The sequence below is a fragment of the Notechis scutatus genome, chromosome 2, assembly GCF_049901735.1.
Source record: "Notechis scutatus isolate UNSWTSFEM ecotype Mainland chromosome 2, rNotScu1.2, whole genome shotgun sequence".
In the NCBI taxonomy this organism is placed as follows: domain Eukaryota; kingdom Metazoa; phylum Chordata; class Lepidosauria; order Squamata; family Elapidae; genus Notechis; species Notechis scutatus.
The window spans coordinates 33,463,262-33,487,623 of NC_142010.1; the positions used below are offsets into that span (position 1 = coordinate 33,463,262).

A 24,362-nucleotide genomic window follows, 5' to 3' on the forward strand; every position below is an offset into this window, starting at 1 on the left:
TCAAATAGACAGGCACCTGTCACATAACAGCCCAGACTTAACAATTGTGGATAAGAAAGACAAAATCTGGATAATGGATGTGGCATACCTGAAGACAGCAAAATAGAAGAGAAAGAACTGGCGAAGATAACAAAATACAAACACATGCAAATAGAAATAGAACGACTGTGGCAAAAGGAAGCAAAGGTAATATCGATAGTAATAGTTGCCTGGGCTGGGGTGCAATCCCAAAATAACTGGAGCACCCCTTGGACACCATTATCATTGACAAAATCACTGGTCAATTGCAAAAGGCAACTTTACTTGTTTTTGGTTATTTTTTTAATGGCTTGGTTAAAGAACATTAAATTCACCATACTATGGAAACCCATAACATGGGTTAATTTGGAGATGGATTACATGTTTGTGTGAAGACACTTTTTTTTCTTAATAGGATTGATTGGACAGAACTTGGAAAGTACTTTGAACAGAATATAGCATTCACACAATGCAATGTATCAAATGACGACAGCCTAACACATTCACCTAAACCTGGAGCTGTCTAATATTAAACATAACCTTCTACCTCTTCACTGCTGATTGAATTATGGTGTTTGCACAATATACTAATCTCGCCATTGGCAATCAGGACCTGGGCTACAAAATAATTACATATTTTTGAACTCATTCATTGTCTTCTGCAATGCATCATTAGACCATCTTAGCTCACCTTAAAGTATAATGTATCTAAATCAAATGGGCTCCAGTTATAAATGCTTATGCGGCAATAAAAATTACAATTCCATGTTCCCAGATCTTTTTTCCAGACATTCAAAGCACCTCATGAAACAGTATGTTAGTCACGGCAAGCTTGTGCTCTTGAGTGATTTCTTTGTTCTTCTGATTGTTATCCCACTTTTCCTCTCCTGCAATTTTATACTCCCAACAATGTGAGGTTAGTTAGGTTTGTGAAGTTAGTTAGGCTAAGATGGGGACGGGTCAGCATCCTTCAGTAAGCCTATTGGTTTGCACAGAGTCTATTCGTATCCAAGTTGACATCCATAGCATCTATTCTGGAAAGTCAGAAACACTGAATTATAGAACCAGATGTACTACATTGCAGGTAGAATATACTCACACACTACAAAATTGTACACAGTTGATGCTATGGTTAATAAGTAGCAAGTTGAAAAGTGAAATACTGGTCTTTCATCTACACTCCACAGCATGTGTGGACCTAAAGTTTAAATCATTAAAATTAAATACTTTTAAAGTCCATTTAGTTTAGTGTGAGAGTGATAATAACAGATTTTTACCCCCAAACCCCCTGCTTTATACAACAAAATGTGATTGACTGAATCAGAACTTGCTATTGAGTTATGTTTTAAATTACAGCCTTAAGCGCAGGCTTAATATTTCCAACTAATATATGTGATTCTAAAATGTCAAATTTGATTGTGTTATGGCAATGTGTAATAATTTTAAGCTTTAATGGTAAATGCCTCCATAATTATTTAGCATTTTTTTCCCTTTAAAAACAGATTCAGTGTTTTATTCAGGCGATATGTATCCTATATTTTCACCAATAGGTGGTGCTCAAGGTAGCTAACAAGATAAATTTAAACAATACAGTACAGTATAACTAAAAGCATACATTAAAACACATTAAGATATACCATGACTTGAAATATACTAACTTTATCAGCCAATCCTTGACTACAGGTGAAAAAAATTGCCTGTTTTTTTACTCTGCCAATATGAGGACCACAATTAGCTTTACCACTTTTTAGAGTAAAGAATAATCACCAAGTTGCCTATCTCATGTTCCACCAGCCATGTCTTGATAATGGTAAAACTGAAAGAGGGTATTTTTTTAGGAAACCTTAACACCTGGGCAGATTGCCTGTGGAGATTCTCAGTCATCCAGGTCATGGTTGTCCCAAAGGTGCTTTTTGAAAGGTAACTGCACTTTCTTTGACTTTCCTCAAAGACCTTTTGCTTCTCGCCCAAGAAGCTTCTTTCTTCAGCTCCATAGTTGAAGCTTCTTGGATGAGAAGCAAAATTGAAGAGTTTCTTGGATGAGAAGTGAAAAGTTTTCAAGGAATAACAAAGAAAATCCAGTTGCCTTTTGAAAAGTCACCTTTGGGACTTGGGCAGATTCCCTGGGATAGGGTTTCAAGTTGTAAAGAACTTCTTAAGTCATAACCAACACAATTGAATTGGGCCTAAAACTTACCAGTAATTGATAAGTTTGTTTTAACTTGGAACTCATGTTATCCCTTTAGCTAACTTTAATCAATAATTTAGATCAATGGAACTTCCAAACCATTTTAGGGATTGCCCTGGGTGGAGAATATTGTCCAACTAAGTTGTGATCAAAAGATGTATCACCAAGGCAAATAACATCATAAAGGACAGTTATATTAATATTATGGGAATTGATGTATGGAATGGAATCCTAGGGCTGAGCCAAGGCATCTTCAGGCTATATATAACTCCAGCACAGATGATATCTCTAATCCTATGGCCTATTTTGTGATGACTGTCCAAAAGTATGTTAGTCTTTTGTGGATTAAGCTTCACTGTTCAATACTGTTCAACTATTACAAATTCTGCACTACTATTACTGTTAATCTTCTCATCACTCCTTATCACCCATCCCCTCCCACTGTATGACTGTAACTTTGTCATTTGTATCCTTACGATTTATATTGACTGTTTCCTAGTATGATTTGATTGCTTATTGTACCCTATGACTATCATTAAGTGTCGTACCTTGTGATTCTTGACTCTTGACGAACGTATCTTTTCTTTTATATATACTGAGAGTATTTACACCAAGACAAATTCCTTGTGTGTCCAATCACACTTGGCCAATAAACCTATTCTATTCTATTCTATTCTATTCTATTCTATTCTATTCTATTCTATTCTATTCTATTCCACTCCATTCCACTCCACTCCACGCCACTCCACGCCACTCCATGTCACGCCACTCCACTCCACTCCACTCCACTCCACTCCACTCCATTCCATTCCATTCCATTCCATTCCATTCTATTCTATTCTATTCTATTCTATTTTATTCTATTCTATTCTACTACATTAAGAGTACTGGACGCTGATTTAGGATTTTAATATCTTCCTTGCAAGATGGAGATGGAGCACTAAAGTTATAGAAATCAGTATTCTATAGACAATCCCTGCTTAGTGACTGTTCAAACTTCTGGTGGACCTTCCCAGAGCTACTTTTTTTTGAAATTCTATGTGGTCACATGATCACATTTGGGCTGCTTGGCAACCAACTCACATTGATGGCTGTTTGCAGCATCCCAAGAGCACACAGGCTATGATTTTTGGCATTTTTCACTGGTTTCCAGGGTTTGTTTCTGGTTTACTGCAAAAAAACACCCATTGGTAAAAAACTAATTTGCTTAATGAGAGTGGCACTTGCATAACAGCTACCACAAAGAAGGTTGTGAAATCACACATAATCATGTGGTGACCTATTTAATGACCACCACAACTTAATCATAATTCTGGGCTCAGTAACAGTCATAAATTGAGGACTTCCAGTAATGGCATTGAATATCTAAAATACAGAGTATTTCCTAGCAGGATTAAAAATTCAAGCAGGATAACATGAAAACTGTTATCGAGCCTTGGCACCATCTCTTGAAACCTGCTCCAAGAAGGAGCAGACCCATCATAAAACAGAGCTATGAAGACTTATCCAATTATGATGTCATGGCCATTTTAATTTTTAAAAATGTCTGAGAAATCCAGAAAAATCGAAAGCAACATACACTCCTTACTAGTTTGCAAATTAGATCATTCACCATGGTAACCAAAGCAATCTCTTTGTCATAAACACACCCTAAATTATGTTATGTGTAATCTACCATATGCTCATATAGGAACATTTGAGACTGCCTAGAAATTATCCAGTATGAATTTCAGGGATTTCAATCCCTGGAATATATAGCAGATGAGATTCATAAGGGACATCTGTAGAAATTCAGAAAGGGCAAGAATACCCCCCATCTCTCTTTCTCCCCCCTCTCTTCTTCTCTCCCTCCCTCCCTCTCTCTCTTTCATACAAGCACACAAGCTGTGTGTGTATATGGGGTATATGTGTCTTTAGAAGTACTTGGTATAGATGGCTAAGAATTGTTTGCAGTACCGGTAATCCTTGACTTATGAACACAATTGACCCCCAAATTTCTGTTGCTAAGTGAAACATCAGTTAAGTGAATTTTGCCTCATTTTATGACCTTTCTTGCCATAGCCATTAAGTGAATCACTACAGTTGTTCAGTAAGAAGACTTTGCTTGTAAAAGGTCACAAAAAGATTGATTGCTTATTTGTACCCTATGACTATCACTAAGTGTTGTACCTTATGATTCTTGACGAATGTATCTTTTCTTTTTATGTACACTGAGAGCATATGCACCAGGATAAATTCCTTTGGTGTCTAATTACACTTGGCCAATAAAAAATTCATTCATTCATTCATACATTAAAAGGAGATTACCTCACCCTGGAATACTGCAACAGTAATAAATATGAGTCAGTTTGCCAGGCATCCAAATTTTGATCATGTGACCGTGGGGATGCTACTATGGTCATAAGAGTAAAAAATGTCATAAGTGGCATTTCTCAGTGCCATTGTAACTTTGAATGGTCACTAAAGGAACTGTTTTAAGCGCAGGACTGCCTGTATCTTTTTGTGCCTTAATTAGCTAAAATTTAAAATGCATCTTTTCTAACATTATGATATAACTTCATCTTTCGCCTTTCTACTTGCTAAAAGCATAGATACCCTATCAAAACAACTGTCCTTCAAAAGTTAAAAATCTTTTCCCCCAGCACTCAAGAAAAGCTTATGGGTATATTAGCACTAATATATGTGTCTGTTTCTTTCTGTATGTAACCTTAAGGAATGAAATCTTAGAAGAGGTTCCTGACGTAACTAAAAGCAAAATTAGGCCAAGAACATCCAATGTTTGTATAAATAGATTTGTACCTAATAAAGTTTAATCATAACAGCTAATTGTCACATCCACATATGAAACTTCCATCATGATATGACTGCATTACAGCGAAGTCACACTTTATTATTTAAATTGGTACAGAAGGTACTCAAATTAAATAGCAAATGTATGCACTTGGCCTTGTCAGTTATGAGCTATGAATATTCATTTAAATAGCGAGGCTGTTCATCACTGGGTGTGTAAGTAGGGATTTCATCTTTTTCCAGATTTGTTTCTTAGTTTAAGGCAGGAAAATTCAGTCATCCAATATCACGCACTCTTCATAATGCATGGTGCTATGCATATATTTTACTGTTTAAATTGAATAAAGAGGTCATGCCCAAATCCATTTTGAATAATGAAGTTATGCTTTACCAAATTTTACTCAGAAGGAAATTATAAAAATGGATCACACTAATATATTTGCATTTTAGCTGCACTACTCCTACAGTTTTGTATTAAACATTGTATTAGAGTAAATTTGAGGTAAGATAGGTGGCCTATAAATTTAATAAACAAACAAACCTGTTCCATAATCTATAGATTCACTACTTTTCTAATGTTCATATTTATCTGATGTGCATAGAAAAAATATTATTAATTTGTCAGAGAAGATGAAAGTCAGACTCCATTTATGCCTGCCACACCTATACTTGGCTTTATACTGCTTATATACTGCTTTATAATGATACTGCTTATCATACATTTGTTCAATATTTCATTTACTTGAATAGACCAAAACAAACAAACAAACAAACCTTCTAGTTCTAAACTAGTATTTCTCAACCTAAGCAACTTTAAGATGTATGGATTTCAACTCCCAGAATTCCCCAGCTAGCATGGAGAGTTGAAATCCACACATGAGGAATATTGATACAATTGTGAAACAGTACTAAAATGGCTGAACATACCTGTAATACAGATGTATTGGATTCAAATCTCACAATGCCCAGACAGTTAGGGCAATCAAGCTAGCTACGCTGTCTGAGGATAACAGGAGTTGTAATTCAATGTGTTTAGAATTTATCACCATGGGGATGCAGTGGCTCAAAGGTCGGCAATTTGGTGGTTTGAATCCCTAGCGCTGCATGACAGAGTGAGCTCCCGTTACTTGTCCTAGCTTCTGCCAACCTAGCAGTTTGAAAGCATGTAAAAATGCAAGTAGAAAAATAGGGACCACTTTGGTGGGAAGGTAACAGCATTCCGTGTGCCTTCAGGATTTAGTCATGCTGGTCATATGACCACGGAGACGTCTTTGGACAGCACTGTCCACTGTTCCCTGGCTTTGTAATGGAGATGAGCATTGCCCCTTAGAGCTGGAAACAACTAGCACGTATGTGCAAGGGGAACCTTTACCTTTACCTTTAGAGTTTATCAGACATTCTTAAGCTTTTTAATATTAAATCCAACGCTTAATAATTTTGTTTCTCTTGTCTGTACCTATTCCTACCCTATTGGATAATCTAATGCGGGGTGGGTGGGTGAACCCTCATTTTCCCTCCTGAGTCACACAGAAATACATGCATATACATATAATAATCTGTTACAGTCTGCATATGTGTATATATAGAGAAATTCCCGTGTTGCCCATACCAAAAAAGAAGAAAAAAAAAGCTTTCAATTATCAGAGAGTGCTAACTAATGCAAACGATGGTTTCATTTCATTTTTCTTGGCTCCTAAAACCAAAAGCAAATCATACATCTACATAATGAGATCTAACCATGGTTGAACTAGAGTTTCAAAATCAAGTCTTTATTCTTTTCTAAGCTACTACATAAAATGTTTGTTGACATCAAAATTATGTTTCAAACAACGAAGTGATTTTAACCTAAACTTAGACTACAGCTTCCATTGCTTCAAATTATAGAATTAGAAGGGGTCATTTAGGTCAAACACCTGCTCCATGTGGAATTTGTAACAGTTACCCAAACTTACCTTATTGAAGTCATCTGATGAGTAGAAACATTCGACATCTCCTGAGCAGCTAGGTCCACTGTTGAATGGTCTTAATGTCGGGAGTGTTTTTTTCCCTAACTTTCCACTGAAGTTTGTCCTTCTATAACTTAAAATCTTATTTTGTATTCTTGAATCATAGGTCTTAACCTCCTTCTGTGTGACATCCTTTCAAAAGCTGGGAGAATGCTGTCGATTTGACCCCCTCAGTCTTCTCAAGGCTATATGTATACAGCTCTTTCTCTTTTCATATTTTTTTTAGTCCCTTAATAATTTTGTTTCTTTTGTCTGGACCTATTCCAGCTTTTCTTTTACTTTTTAAAACTTCTTTTTTTAAAAAAATAAAAAATTAACCTTTAAAACTTTTAAAAACATCCCCAGGACAGCACAAAGTTCTCAAAGTGGAAACTCATTAATGTAGACTCAAGTAGACCTAGTACTTCACTGGAATTAGAAACTGTACAGTCTAATTCTTTTATTGATGCAGCCTAAAATTGTGCTTTCCCTCTTTGCCACCCATTGTACTTCTGAGTCATATTCAATTTGCAGTCAAACCCTAGTCCAAGTACTTGTGAAAAAGCACTATTATTAATTCAAATTTTCGAGATCTATATTTATGTATTAGTTGTTGCCTAACTAGAAAAAAACCCTCACATTGCTTCTTGTTGAGTTGGATTTTGTTACTTTCAGCCCATTTTTTCTAAGTCGTAAACAGCAATGTCTGCAGCAGGGATGGGTGTAAATGATAAGTGGAGCATCATATAATGCAAGCGCCACCATTTTAGGATAATGTGATATGGTCTGCAAGTATGAGAGCCAGTTGGGTCTAGTGATTGGGGACTAGGAGACTATGAGTTCTAGTGCCACCATAGGTTTGAAAAACTGGTTGGATAACCTTAGACCAGTCCCTTGCTCTCAGTCCAGATCAGCTCACAGGGTTGTTGTTGTTGGCAAAATAAGAGGAGGAAGGAATATTAGATATACTTGCCACCTTGAATTATTTATAAACAATAAATGATGGTAAGAAAAAAATCCCAAAGCTGCTTTTTCAAAAGGCAACTGGACTCATTTTGTTTTTTCTTTGATAGCTTCTTCAGTTCTTGGATGAGAAGTGTAACATCTTCAAGGGGAAAAAAACAAGAAAGTCCTTTTAAAAAAAGCACCTTTGGGACAACCATGACCTGGATGATTGAGAATCTCCATAGGCAATGAGATAAAAATCAAATAAATAAATGAAAGAGGCAGAGCTTATATTGAGATGACCTTATGGCCTACCCCTATAAAGACCAATTTGAACTACATTTCTGTCTTTCTGAACATTAGTTATCCCACCCAATTATGTGTCATCTGCAAATTGAATAAGCATTCCCTTTATCTCTTCATCTAAGACATTAAAATATCTTGAGAACAATTAATATTAATTAATAACTAATAACTAAGTTCAGAAGAACTCAGTGGCAACTTACTGTACCTGCTACCTTATACCAGTTTAATTGGATTCTATTAAAGAACACTTTTGATATTGATTCGGAATGAATCCTTTTAATGTTCATTTGATTTTATTCTGTAAATCAACTCCCAATCTCTCTTGGGAAGGAAGTTTTCCTTCAACAGGAAAGTATATTATAGACTAGCATCACTCTTCTAAAATTAATTATTGTTTGAACACGTTAGCTTTCCTGATCTGCCAGTAATGTTATTGTGTTAAAAAATAAATAAATCTGTTTATCTATGTAAAAAATAAAACTTAAGTATTATCCCTAAAGGCAGCCTAATAAATCAGTTATTAAAAATATCATTTGCATATCACACCGTCAAAATATGTCTAGAAGTTGGATCTTGAGAGTTAAAAAAAGTCCTCAGGTTAGGCAAGCTCTAAAGGGATGTTAGAAGATTGAAATATTCATTATATTACTTTAATTAGAACCCTACATTGTATAGTGTTCTTATCCAAAATATCTTATGGCAATTTATGGAGAGCCTCCCACCCCCTTATCTCTCACACACAAACAGAATGAATACCATTTTCTTTACTTCTTAAAGTCACATCTTTTCATTGAGCTGCCTTACAGGACAAGCACCTTGGTTTCAGTGAGGCTGAGGCCATTGAAATCAATCTAGACATGGAGACAGAAAGCTGAAAAACTATCAGTATGCAGTTGATGGGAAGTGAATGTAGTGACCATAACTAGCACTCTTTCCCACCATAACACTCAAAAACAAATAGTTGCACTGTAAATTATGACATATTTCTAACAGGATGCAGAATCTTGTAGAATAAGGTGTTCTCCAAGATACAGTTTTCAATAATTCAGGGTTGTTGTTTTTTGAAGGACTCTGTTCCCAAATGCATGAGCTCCTGTGTCTATGACAATTTGCCATGGCCAACTTGTCATGGCCAACTCACCCCGTCTAGCTCACCATGGCTAATTCGCCACCTTGCCACAGGACAACTTGCTGCAGGACAAGTGTCACACTAATATCAAAGAAATGGTGGAATGGAATCATTAATGAAAGGATGAAAAAGGAGAGACAGAATGAAATGTGGAACAGCAAAAATTAAAATATTTTTTATTTATTTTAAATAATTAAATAGAATTGTTAAATTGTCCCACAGCGAGTTGTCCTGTGGCAACTTGTCCTGCAGTGAGCTGGCCATGATGAGTTGGCTACAGTGAGTTGGCTGTGGCAAGTAGACTAAAATAACAGAGTTGGAAGGGACATTGGAAGTCTTCCAGTCCAGAGGTCACCAACCTTTTGGACCTCAGGGACCACCAAATTCATAATTTTAAATCCCATGGACCACTAATATGAATTTTGACTGATGGTGGCTTGCTGACATTGGTGGGAAAGTCAGTCCCATATTCCAGATCTGCAGTAGTCACAAGACTGGCCCTTTGGTTATCCCAGAGCAGCTGCTCTTCCACCCGGGTGCACCGGCCTGCCATGGCCTGCCGTGGACTGCAGCTGCTGCTCCAGAATGACCAAAGGGCCAGTCCTGTGACTACTGCAGCTCTGGAATATGAGACAGACTTTACCACCAACGTCAGCAAGCCACCCTGTGGCAGATTCCCCCCCCGCCGCCATTGGTCTTACTTTCCAGTTCCAGCTTGTGTGGCTCTACTCAAGATAAGGTTTGTACTTGGCTGAAGGATGGGTGCCATGTGGGTGGTGCAGCCTTGTGTTCCCATGCAGCCTGGATAAATTGCTTTGGGGGAAGTGCTTTGGGGGGGACATTTCTCAGCGGACCACCAAAATTTTCTTGCGGATCACCCGTGGTCCCCGGCCCACCAGTTGGCGACCACTGTTCTAGTCCAACTCCCTGCTTAGGCAGGAAACCCTATAGCATTTCAGACAAATGGTTATCCAAAACATTATAGTTGTCCCATTCCCTGGGCTCCCAGTCCAGTTGAAAAGGTACCCCTCAACTCACTCCTTCTGGTACCCTCAAGATGATCAGGAAATTAAATGCAAGGATATTCCCAACACATAAAAGCATGATTTTGCTTTTGTTTGGGATGTTAGCTTGAGGACAGATTCTCACAATGATGCTCCTGTAGTGATGCAAAGAAAAGAGAAGAGAAATGTGGAAATCACACCCGGCACATGCAGATTTGATAGTTGCAGCTAAGCAGATTATATTTATACAAAAATATAACACATGATGTCAGATTTTAATTGAATCAGCATATTTGTTATTTTTTTTAGATCTTTCATTACATATTTTTGTGGAATTTCTTTCTCTTAGCTTGTAATTTACAATTCTTTTCCCTTTAGGATCACCCACCTAGAGTCCTATAAAAGTAAAAGGGACAGTTTTATAAATTGAATGAATAAATCTATGTTGGCCTAGGCTTTTTGAAAATCCAAATCAACTTACTCCTTAAATGGTTTTGGTTTGTGATACTTAAAATAGCAACCATTAAGTTGGGCTTATGCAGTGCTAGAAAGATGCATTGATGTTGCCAAAGTTCATAGCTAATTGGCTGAAGGAAACATGAATTCGTCCAGCTTGAAATGATCTGGGCTGCAGACCATTGCTGCATTTTCCTCAAAAGTTCTTCTCTGGTTCCTAATTTCAAGCAAGTGCTTCTCTGACTCCATCGATCTGTAAGAACAGCCTAGAAAACATAGCTTGGAAATATAGTGGCTTTTAACCTTTCTAATTTCCCAGATAGCATGGGACATATTCAGGAATGCCCAAGTCTTTAATATAAAATTAAAATAAAACTATTTAAAAATTACCTGGTATTTAATACTTTATTGATTTTATATTTTTACATGCTAATAGCCCAATTATTTAGAAATGAATGAAGTATGACTTATACAGGTGAAACTCAAAAAAATAGAATATCATGCAAAAGTTCATTTATTTCAGTAATGCAACTTAAAAGGTGAAACTAAATATGGATAGACTCATTACATGCAAAGTAAGATAGTTCAAGCCGTGATTTGTCATAATTGTGATGATTATGGCTTACAGCTCATGAAAAACCCAAATCCACAATCTCAGAAAATTAGAATATTACATGCAATCAATAAAACATGAATTGTACATAGAACAATATCGGACCTCTGAAAAGTATAAGCATGCATATGTACTCAGTACTTGGTTTGGGCCCCTTTTGCAGCAATTACTGCCTCAATGCTGCGTGGCATGGAAGCTATCAGCCTGTGGCACTGCTGAAGTGTTATGGAAGACCAGGATGCTTCAATAGCAGCCTTCAGTTCTTCTGCATTGTTGGGTCTCATGTCTCTCATCTTTCTCTTGGCAATGCCCCATAGATTCTCTATGGGGTTCAGGTCAGGTGAGTTTGCTGGCCAATCAAGCACAGTAATTCCACGGTCATTGAACCAAGTTTTGGTGCTTTTGGCAGTGTGGGCAGGTGCCAAGTCCTGCTGGAAAATGAAGTCAGCATCCCCATAAAGCTCATCTGCGGAAGGAAGCATGAAGTGCTCCAAAATCTCCTGGTAGACAGCTGCGTTGACCCTGGACTTAATGAAGCACAGTGGACCAACACCAGCAGATGACATGGCTCCCCAAATCAACACAGACTGTGGAAACTTCACACTGGACTTCAAGCATCTTGCAGTGTGTGCCTCTCCATTCTTCCTCCAGACTCTGGGTCCTTGGTTTCCAAATGAGATGCAAAAGTTGCTCTCATCAGAAAAGAGGACTTTGGACCACTGAGCAACAGACCAGTTCTGTTTTTCTTTAGCCAGGTAAGATGCTTCTGATGTTGTTTGTTGTTCAGGAGCAGCTTGACAAGAGGAATACGACATCCGAAGCCCATGTCCAGGATCCGTCTGTGTGTGGTGGCTCTTGATGCACTGACTCCAGCCTCAGTCCACTCCTTGTGAAAGTCCCCAACACTTTTGAATGGCCTTTTCCTGACAATCCTCTCCAAGCTCTGGTCATCCCTGCTGCTTGTGCACCTTTTTCTTCCACACTTTTCCCTTCCATATAACTTTCTATTAATGTGCTTTGATACAGCACTTTGGGAACATCCAACTTCTTTTGCAATTACCTTTTGAGGCTTTCCCTCCTTATGGAGGGTGTCAATGATGGGTTTCTGCACAACTGTCAGGTCAGCAGTCTTTCCCATGATTGTGATTCCTACTGAACTAGACTGAGAGACCATTTAAAGGCTCAGGAACCCTTTGCAGGTGTTATGGCTTAATTAGCTGATTAGAGTGGGACACTTTGAGCCTAGAATATTGAACCTTTTCACAATATTCTAATTTTCTGAGATTGTGGATTTGGGGTTTTCATGAGCTATAAGCCATAATCATCTCAATTATGACAAATCATGGCTTGCTATCTTGCTTTGCATGTAATGAGTCTATCTCATATATTAGGTTCACTTTTTAAGTTGCATTACTGAAATAAATGAACTTTTGCACAATATTCTAATTTTTTTGAGTTTCACCTGTATTTAATTAAGAACTGGTTATGTGTTAAGAATGGATTGGTGGGAGTAACAAAAATGACAAAAAGGTGAAATTATCTTTGTTGCAACCCAAGAGTTGTGTTGGATGAGGTAAATATTGCTGAAAATCTGAGGGAGCCGCAAGAAAGTTATCTAATACCTAATGGAAACAGAGTGAGGAATGATGATGTAACTTCTCCTATTTAACATCTGCTAGCTATGCAAATACCCAATAAAAGTGTTGTATAGTTTCTTAGATATTTCTAAGTATATAATAACACTGGATTCCATTGTACACTATGAAAAACAACCTTTTCAGTCTGACTTCCTCCCATAATGGAAAAAACAACAACCTTGGATTATATTTTAGTCTTGTAACAATTTCCCTTACCACCTCCTCCCACCAGCAATTAATATGGGCAACACCATATTTCAGTTTTGTATAATTCTTCATCTGAAACACTACTTTCACCTTAGGGACCTGTGAACTCCATATCCTTGCCCTCAAGCCTTTCTGGTAACTGTGGAAAACATTGACTAAAATGAGGTTAGAGGGCTTCCTTAAAGGAATAAAATATAATCTGACCAGCTGCTGAGATAACATTCTTTGTGTTTTAATATTGCAGAACTTCAACCAGAAATGTACTATGAATTATACATAGCCTTAATTCGTCTGCATCTTGAGAAGTCTATCACGCTGGAAAAGTGGAAAGTGCCAACCGCAAAGTGGATGCCCTCAATTACACCAATGATAGGTGTTCTACTAAAAGAGCTGAAAGACCACACTAGATACCCAAGATAAGGTTTAGTTATGTTGTCTCTAAGAGTTGACACTCTTATTGATTATTCATATAATCAGTCAGTCAGTCCATTTCAGGTCCCTTCTTTATAAGAGAGCTTATACTATTTTTGTTTAACTATGCTTGCTTCACTGACAATTTTATCAGGTTACATTTTCTCTTCCTAGATCTGTCAAATGTTACTGACTTTCCTTATGAACCTTGGCTACACGGAGAATAAGGCATTGTATGTAAATTTTTTCCATCTCAGCAGGCACTGTAGAAGTCATAAATTACTGCTACGCTGCTTGCTTATAAGCCATTATTTTCCAGTCTCAATACTCCTTCACATTACATGGAGGAAGTAATTATTGACTATATTTGTGAGGTACTTCTTTCACAAGATTTTTATATTTCATTTTGCTTTTTGAAAGCAGCAACTTTAGAAAAGAGTAAGAATGCCTGTGTTTGTAATGGCGGGAAATCATATGCCCTCCAAATCACAAATACAAGAAATCAGGAGACTTTGGCCCCTGGGATCCAATGGACACATTCAGAATTTTTTTCCTACCGGTGGAAACATGATGGCACCAATACTCAACAATGAATCATTCCTGCAATGTCTATTCATCAAACAGCCTTAGAAGCTATATTTATAACTAAGGTCAAAGGAGATGCTAACTTGATGGGGAAGATCTCACGGGTGCATAATATGGTATTAAAGATGATCTTGAAACTCCAATTCAAGCAGAAAGCAGCAATAGGTTACTTGCAGGAGTAAAACACTCCTGATGCATTATAGCTGTTCTATAATTGGCTGCCTACTCATTCCAGTTCAGTTTAAAAAAATTAGAATGTACCCTTCTAGAGCAATTTGTCTGAAGTTTATCTACTTGCATCAGGACTGATATTTTGTCATCTTTCTGAGAATAGGGAATAACTACTTTTTTAGATAACAGAAAGAGACACCAGCTGAAGAATACTAGGAAGACAAATCAGTTTGACGTAATGGTTTAAGATACTGGCCTAGAAACCAGCTGGGTGACCTTGGGCCAATCACTTTCCCTTAGCCCAAGTTACCTCACAGTTTTGTTATTGGAAAATAGGAGGAAAGAATATTATGCATGTTTACCTCTTGAAGTTATTTATAAAAAGTAGTAAAGCTAGAATAAAAAAGGCCTCATTAAAAAAGCAAAACAAAACATGGTCTTTTATGTAATCATTTTGCAACTCTTTTCCTAAGGGATATCTGAAGTACCTCTCTACTGATTTATAGAGGACACTCATATACTTAAAAAAAATCCAGTGATCTTTTCATGACTTTCTTATTTTGTTGATATTATTCTCATGAAAGACTCACATATTTGAATTTAAGGTTTTTTTTATATGTTTTTTGTTTTTTTTAAATTTAAGGTGTTCTCAATCCTTTCAGAGAGAGCTCCAAATGATTTCACTGGAGCTACAGGCATCTAAATTTCACAAGAGGGCATGCAAAGAAATGGTGCCCTTTTCCCACTGTTAAGAAAACTGATATTTTCCGCTATGGAGAGAGAGGTTTGTCTCTCACCAGAGGAAAAAGTGCCTAGACTTTTAATCAGTTAACCTTCTGTTTTGTAAATCAGGAAACCAGCCTTAGAAATATCAAAATATATCCTGGACCTTTAATATGTCGTTGGACATAATAAGCTGCCACTGAAATCCATCTTGCACTTTCTCAAACATTTTCTCCTCCTTCAAAAGAGGCTTCGGCTTCTCCATCTTATTTCCTGAGAGAATTCCTTTTGAATGCTTGGGGACTTGGGGAGGGTTGGTGGCGGTGAGGAATTATTGTTAGAAATGGCAGAGAGCTACCACTGCTAGTGTTGTTCTTCTTTATTGTACATCTTTCCATCATTCTGAAACCTCTTTGCCTTCCCAATCTGAAAATGCTCTGCTAGAGAAGGTCTTTTTCCACCAAGTCTTCCCTTTCTCTTTAATTAAAGAGTGGAGAGCCAAAGAGGTTGCAATCTCTCACTTAGATAATGAGATGGGGTGGTGTATAAATTTGATCACTGAATCTATTATTATTATTATTATTATTATTATTATTATTATTATTATTATTATTATTATTAACAAAAAACAACAGTATGCACAGCAAATGAGATAACTATGCTGGGTTTCGTATCACAAACCACTAGTCGAACACTTTCCAAGCGTTTAGGACTGCATGATGTATCGGCGGATTATGCGAGTGGATCCCAGTAAGGTGGCCTTCTGCAGCTGACCAATGGTGATCTTCTCAGCACAAATTGTTTTCAAGTGCTTGCTTAGGTCTTTAGGCACAGCTCCCAGTGTGCCGAGTACCACTGGAACCACCTGCACTGGTTTATGCCAGAGTCTCTGCAGTTTGATTCTCAAGTCCTGATATCTGGTGATTTTTTTTCAAGTTGTTTCTCATCGATTCTGCTGTCACCAGGTATGGCAATGTTGACAATCCACACTTTTTTCTTCTCCACAATCGTGATATCCAGGGTGTTGTGTTCCAAAACTTTATCAGTCTGTTTTCAGAAGTCTCACAGTTTTATTTACTTACTTACTTACTTACTTACTTACTTACTTACTTACTTACTTATTATTATCTTATTTGCTGCCCATCTCACCATTCAATGTGACTCTGAGTAGCTGACCAATAAAAGAAAATAAACTTGATGAGAGACCATTATTCGGTGAAAGGCAGGGCATTGACTCATTTCCCTGGGTCAATTGTAATTAAAATAATTGAAGAATTCCACAGCTTCATCTATAAGTTTTTCCAAAATTTAGTTCATCAAACTGAATGATAAATCTGAAGGAAAAAATGCAGGGGGATTTTTTAGCACACAGTATTAAGAAAATTATAATTTGCTGTGAGTTAATTTCATTCCTTTACATGGCCATCTAATGACTGATAGTCCTTGATTTACAACCATTTGTTTAGTGACCATTCACTGGAAAAAGAGACTTACAACTGATCTTCCACTGATAATTGTCACAGCATCCCTACAGTTAATTAACAATTAAACAGTGGAACAAGTTGCCTTCGGAAGTTGTGTGTGCCCCATCAGTGGAGGCTTTGAAGAAGAGACTGGACAGACATTTATCAGAAATAGTGTAGATCTCCTGCGAGAGCAGGGGGTTGGACTAGACCATCGGTTCCTAGGTTTCGCGGTTTGGTGGCCCAGCTGGAAAGGGAGAAGGTAATTGGGCCGTATGAACGGCAGGCCGGTGTGCATGCACATGCAGCCCCAGTGTGAGTGGCGGGCTGGCGCGCAGCTTGACTTGTGTGAGGGTCGGGCCGACATGTATGCATGCAAGTGCCCACTGGCCCACCTCACATGTTAGTTGAGCTGTGCGCGAGTGCTCCAGCGAGCCAGCCGCATGGCCCAATTCCAAATAGGGTATGGCCCAGTACTGGGCCACAGCCTGGGGGTGGTGGTGGTGTCAGGGATCCCTGGATTAGATGACTTCCAAAGTTCCTTCGAACTTTGTTACTGTTACTGTCAAGTGATCAAATTTTGAGCGCTTGGCACCTAGCCTGTATTTACAATGGTTAGGAGCATCCTGTGGCCATGTGACCTGCAACTTGCCAACAAACAAAATCAGGAAGGGGAAGCTGAATTCTCTTAATGGCCATGCGATTCACTTAATAAAAGCAGTGATTTGCTTAACTCCCTTGGTAAAAAAAGATTGTAAAATCAGGCATGGCTTACTTAACAACCCTCTTGTTTAGCAACTGAAATTCTGGTCCCCATTGTGGTAAGTCGAGGACTACCTATATTAGACTTCATCCCTGCAAGAGACTTCATACTTTGTGTCTGGCCATGACTGACCACAACCTGTCTAGAAATCAATCTCCCTCCCTCCCTCCCTCTCCCTCTTCTCTCCCACTCCCTCTTCTCTCTCTCTCTCTCTCCCTCTCCTCTCTCTCTCCCTCTTCTCTCTCTCTCTCTCTCTGTCCCTCTTCTCTCTCTTTCTCTCTTCCCTCTCCCTCTTCTCTCTCTCCTCTCCCTCTTCTCACTCTCTCCCCCTCTTCTCTCTCTCTCTCTCCTCTTCTCTCTCTTTCTCTCTCCCCTCTCCCTCCTCTCTCTCCCTCTCCCTCTCCTCTCTCTCTCCCTCTTCTCTCTCTTTCTCTCTCCCTCTCTCTCTCCTCTCTTTCCCTCTCCTCTCCTCTCCCTCTCTCTCTCTCTCTCTCTCTCTCTTTCACTCTCCCTCTCCTCTCTCCTCTCTTTCCCTCTCCCTCTCCTCTCCCTCTCCCTCTCTCTCTCTCTTCTCTCTCTCTCTCTTCTCCTCTCTCCTCTCTTTCCCTCTCCCTCTCCTCTCTCTCTCCCTCTTCTCTCTCTTTATCTCTCTCCTCTCCCTCTTCTCCCTCTCCCTCTCTCTCTCTCCCTCTTCTCTCTCTCTCTCTCTCCCCTCTCCCGTCTCTTTCTCTCTCCCCTCTCCTTCTCCTCTCTCCCTCTCCTCTCTCTCTCCCTTCTCTCTCTTTATCTTTCCCCTCTCCCTCTTCTCCCTCTCCCTCTCCTCTCTCTCTCTCTCTCCTCTCCTCTCTCTCCCTCTCCTCTCTCTCTCCCCCTCTTCTCTCTCTCTCCCTCCCTCTTCTCGCTCTTTCTCTTCTCTCTCTCTCTGAAGCACATTCTGAAGCCATTTCTGAACTCTCATTCTTTCCGAAAGACACACCTTAAACAGCAGTAAGAACTTAACACATCTCAAAAGCCATCTAGAATCAACCAAGTGAAATGTACAGAAGAAGAAAAAACAAAAACAAAAAAAAATTGGGGCAAAAATACACAGACGGCTAGAAAAGATAATAAGGGAACATGTAGATTTTAAACCTGAACGATTTTTATTAGGGATGATATCAGAAAAATTTGATAAGAAGGCTATGTATTTAGTATTATATGTCTTAACAGCAGTGAGGATTATCTTCGCACAATATTGGAAAAATGAAGAAACACCGCAAGATGAAGAGATAATTAAGAAGATATTAGATTGTGCAGAAATAGACAGACTTACATTGAAAATCAAACAGAAAGAAGACATAGAATATTATCAAACATGGAACCAATTTTACCAGTGGTTGGAAAACAGGGGTGGAGTGTAAGAATGGAATCTGTATTATTAAGCAAATTAAACACCCAGACAACACGATGTTTATTAAGCACTAAGAAATGTAATTAATAGAAAATTAATAAAATTTATTTTTTAAAAATAGAATTCTTTATTGGCCAAGTATGATTGGATACACAAGGAATTTGTCTTTGGTGCATATACCCTCAGTGTACATAAAAAGAAATGATACATTCATCAAGAATCATAAGATGATAGTCATAGGGTACAAATAAGCAATCAAATCAAACTAGGAAACAATCAATATAAATCATAAGGATACAAGCAGGGGTGGGTTTCTACCAGTTCTGTCCACCTCTGTAGAACCAGTTGCTCCGAAGAGCAGCAAACATAGAACCGGTTCTATGTCTGCTGCTGTTGTGGCCTACCCCCCCATCCGGGCACGACACAGCTGCAGTTGAAAAAGTAGGAAAAAAGGGCTTTTCCAACTGCTGCGCACTTGCATGCAGCGCTGCTCAGCTGTCCGGGCAGCTCAGCAGGTTGTAAATTATACTCACATGACTTGCGCATGCGCTCACGATGCTAATAGACAGAACCAGTAGTTATACCAATTGGATCCCATCCCTGGATACAAGCAACAAAGCTACAGTGATACAGTCCTAAGTGGGAGGAGATGAGTGATAGGAACGATGAGAAGATTAATAGTAATAGTAATGCAGACTTAGTAATTAGTTGACAGTGTTGAGGGAATTATTTGTTTAGCAGAGTGATGGCGTTCAGGAAAAACTGTTCTTGTATCTAGTTGTTCTGGTGTGCAGTGCTCTATAGTGTCGTTTTGAGGGTAGGAGTTGAAACAGTTTATGTCCGCGATGTGAGGGGTCTGTAAATAGAAAGGAAAAAAAAAAGCAGAAAGTGGTACAATGGTAGCCAGAACCTGAGGTGATAAACAGGTTTGCCTTTTCCTGTCCACATGTACAAAAAAGTAGACAGCATTTGAGAAGCATACTGGCAAACTGGATGTGGTTCTTGGATGAATGACAGGATGTTGCTCAACAAGCTGCAAGCTAATTCTACCCTGCGAGTCCAATATTTGTAAACCACATTACTAGCTAATGTAATACATACATATCGAAGCAAGATGAAATAAACCCTGGGAATTGCACAGAGACCAATCCATTTTTAAAATTACTTCAGTCTGTGGGCCAGTTTTCCCTGAAAAGCCAATGTTTCTGTACACTCTCTTTTGGCTCAGGGTCAGTCTGGGTTATCCAGAGCAGTGAGACTAGTCTTCACAGTTCCCAGGCAACACTTTCATTGTTCCTGCAGACTGGAAGTTATGGGAAATTAGTCTAATTCAGGTAGTCCTCAATTTATGACCATCGAGACCAATTTTTCCATTGCTAAGCAAAAATATTTCTGTTGGTAAGCAAGGTGTTAATTGAGTTATTCCTAAATTTACAACGTTTGTTTTGCCATAGTTGTGAAGCAAATCATGCTGTCATGAAGCAAATCCTGCTTCTCCTTTTAACTTGCTTGTTGGAAACCGGTTGGGAAGGTTATAAATGGTGAACACATGACCCTGGAACGCTGCAACTGTTGTAAATACATCCTGGTTTCCATGTGCCAGAATTTTGAAAATGGGGATGCTGCAACTGTCATAAGTGTAAGGACAGGTCATAAGTCACTTTTTCCAGCACTGTTGCAACTTGAATGGTCACTGAATGAACGGTTGTAAGCTGAGGACTACATGTGCAAGTGAAAAACTCCAGATTTCAAAGACTGACATTGGTGAAAACAGAATTTAAGAAATAATTCCCATCCATTTTGGAACTCTAATGCTTGATAAGGCTATCTCTTACCCACTGAGAAGCACTGGAATGGGATGTGGTAGTCCCAAAATACACAGGGCCAAGATAAACATTACATTAAAACAATACCATTAGTATAACTACATCCATCCAATATTTCTAAAAAAAAACTTTGTTAAAAAATTACATCTTTGGCAGGAGGTTGATGATTCCATGCAAGCTTATTGGGACTCTGTGGCCTCAGATTATGCTCCCTGCTCAAGTATTACTCCTTTCCTGTAAGGCACTGTGAAACAGACATTTCTGTGGAAAAAATTGAGCGGAGAGGGAAGAGAAAGCAAATTGGAAGATTTCCTGTGATTGAAGATGGTTGTAAAACCACATCTGACCAAAGAAGAAAAGCTGAGAGAGATGCAACAGATGGATGGACAGGCTCTAAAGAACAAGAAAATATTTGACACCTTGTTTGGAGATAATATATGAGGGCACCTTCTAGTGACCTTGTATTTGGTTTTAATGTTCACTATACAAACTAGGTCATCATTTCAGAGATGTTTCCTAAACAGAGAAACAGAATAGCCAAGGCTGGGCAAAAAAAGAAGAAGAAATCAATAAGAATGGGAGTAATTCCTTCCTTCCTTCCTTCCTTCCTTCCTTCCTTCCTTCCTTCCTTCCTTCCTTCCTTCCTTCCTTCCTTCCTTCCTTCCTTCCTTCCTTCCTTCCTTCCTTCCCAGAAGGGATCCTCTATCTCCTGAGAATGGGGCAATTCAGAAACCACTTTTGAAAAATCCTCACCAAGAATATTGCTGGGATTTCTCCAGGCAGTCACTAGGAGTCAACACTGGTTGGAAAGCCCATACACAGGGAGAGAAAGAGAGAGATAATATGTATATACAAAGCATATCATATAAGCACCAAAAAACAAGTCAGTTTTCCCATAACATCTGCACTGACTGAAGTAAAAAAATATTTCCTTTATATCTGGAAGACTGTAACTCCCATTATGGCAAGCCAATAGACTTCTGCTGGTCACAAGCCAAGACACTGGAGAAATTAGGGGGAGAATGAGTAATAATCATGTAATTATTTGAAGAGAACTTAAGAGATAACAGATTTGGCCTGTGTTGTTAAGTACCAATTTTAGCTCTTAAAAACTCAAGTTGAGCACAACTCCAAACAAGCCTCCGGTGTTAGATATTAACTGCAAATGGTACTTACTAGAATGTCTAATCAAGTACCTAATTACAATTGACTTATTTCATCATTCTCACATAATTTCATTTTTTTGAAAAGAAAATACAATAAACACAGGAAAGATCAAGGGAGCCCTGGAAAAAAAAAGAGGGGGGGGGATAGCTCACCATCATAAGATTCTATGGAGAAACTTTTTTTATAGCAAATTATTTACTGAGAAGTAAGCTTCTTGCTTATTCCTAGTAAATACATGGCAGTCTTAATTACCTTTTACCCAATTATGTTTTCTAGAAAGGAAACATACAACGTAAGGAAGTAATTTCTTCAAAGAACAGTCTGCTCCTTTTAAATCTGTTGTTAAACTATAATATTATTCTGTGTAGCACATACTTATTTAGCTGTTTCATTGTTGTCCATAGGAATAGGTCCATCCTGTAATAGTAGCAAAGGCCATTTGCTTTTTCTTCTTTAGAAGTTTTCCAACTTTAACACAAAAAGGTCAAATAAATGCTTATTTTGTGCTTGTTTTGTTTTTATTACCAGGCTTGATCAACATATTTCGGTGCTTACATAAAGAGCCATCAACTATGGAATGGAACTGTAGATCAAACTCTGCTGTTGCCCCCAGTTCCTGGGTGGTATTGTATTTGACTATTCAATTTACTTTTATTGGCAGTTTGGATGACATGCAGACTATTCTCTTATGGTTCTATGCCATGAATCTTTGCATACAAGAGAGACCGTGTGCTTGTAGAAAAACTCAAGCCTAAGCGAACAGATACCCAACATCTGAAAGAACAAAGCTGTAATCCTAAATACATACTCAGCAAATAGCTTCCCTATCATGAAGAGTCTGTTTCTACTCACAAACAGCTCTGGATATAATATCTGTGCAAACATCGCACTGTGTAGTCCCAAAGAGAGGAAAATGTCATTTATGTGGGTCTAAAATTCAGCTCCTTCCTGCTATTTCAGATTGGATTAATTATTGGGTGATCAACACACTGCATTTCTATATTCAAACCAGTCTTATCCAACTTCCATAAATTCCAGTCTGCACAACCAATTCTGTGAATGGCAACCCCAACACTCAGTTTAAGTAAAACTGAACTTTAACTTAATAGTTCAAAGAGCCCAGAGATAGTCTGGGTTCATATAAGGAAGATGGATTAATATAATTGATTTTATACTTCCAAAATTATAGTTTGTAATTTTGATTTATTTTATAAACTGGAATTAAATCATGGTGTAACATGCTGTGAGTGAGAATTCAGTTATAGGTTGATTTCCATAAAATCACTTTGGTTTAGTTTCATAATTATTCAATTAGCTTTTAAGCCTGGTCCATGTACTACTGAAAATATATGTGAGTAATTCTCCTGTAGTTAGACTTCATCACTCTATTATGGAAGAATACTATAACAGAAGTGTGAAGTAATATATTTTAATTACTTGTCCTTGTTGTTTACTGACTGTAGGCCTTAGACACAACGAATTCCTGGGAAAAGAAGATAACTTCTCTTTTGTAGAATGTGCTAGTGGCCTTGACTTTGAAGCTGTCTAAATAGACTATAAAATGATATGTGTGGAAACATTCTAATCGGTCTTCCCTATGTTATCTTTTATTATTATTAATTAACTTTTTACTGCCAGCATTTTGTGCAATTATTGTAAGAGGTTACAAGGTTCAAATTACAAATGCAGGCATATTGTCTAAAACTGAAATAAATAATACAATTCAGAATAATGCTATACATGCAAAAAATAAAATGTTAAGAAATCTAGATCTTATAATTAATTAACAGGATTATAAAACTAGTTTGTGAATAAAAATACTAAAATGCTTTACTTACTAAGTATTACACTGGAAATAAGTATATGCACACATACCATATACCTGTATGTTTATAAATCTTACTATGGTTGATGCTTAGTGAAACGTAACAAGACTAAAAACACGAAACATGAAAGCATTTTTTTTTTTTAAAAACTGAGTTGTATATTAATAGGGTCCTAAAAGTTAAAGGAGAACCAAAGCTGGAAAAAATTGTTCAACTCTCTAGAGACGTTAGAGTACCTGACAACACTAAGAAGCAAATGATTTTGTCCTCAAAACTACTAAGACTACTATTAATAGCAGTCATAAGTCAGTGCATGCTTCTATAGAAAGGACATCTAAGAAACACATGAGCTATAAATAGGAAATCTTTTCATATTAGCAAAGGTTACTAGAAGAATATTATGTATTTAATATTATCTAACTAGTGCATTGCTATAAGGACAACAATTTCTGAGTGTTTTCTTTAACCTGATTTAAAGTTTTGTCCTTTGCAATTTGGGAGGGAAAGTACAATAATATCACTTTTTCAGAGAAATCCTTCCCATGACCTGGAGGAACGTGAACCTGTACCTTATATTAAAAAGACATTTAGAGGAGTAAGTTAGTAGTAGTCCTCAGCTGATGTTCAATGCCAGGCAGGTGATCAGCTCACATGCTGGTACTTTCAGGAATTGAATTTATTTAACAGTAAACCAAGTAAGTGACAATCTCTGCATGTTACATTTCCTAACCAAAGTAGGTTATTGTTCCCTGTGCAATG

General features: G+C 37.9%; 1 long non-coding RNA gene across 1 annotated transcript in view; it reads left to right on the forward strand.

The window, feature by feature from the left end:
- The window catches only part of LOC148131992 (uncharacterized), a 30,700-nt gene extending 7,338 nt beyond the window's left edge, over nucleotides 1-23,362 (forward strand). Inside the window, exon 2 of the long non-coding RNA XR_015747470.1 lies at nucleotides 22,306-23,362. This is a non-coding gene — a long non-coding RNA (uncharacterized LOC148131992). The remainder of the gene's footprint in view (nucleotides 1-22,305) is intronic.
- The last annotated feature ends 1,000 nt before the right edge of the window (nucleotides 23,363-24,362 follow it).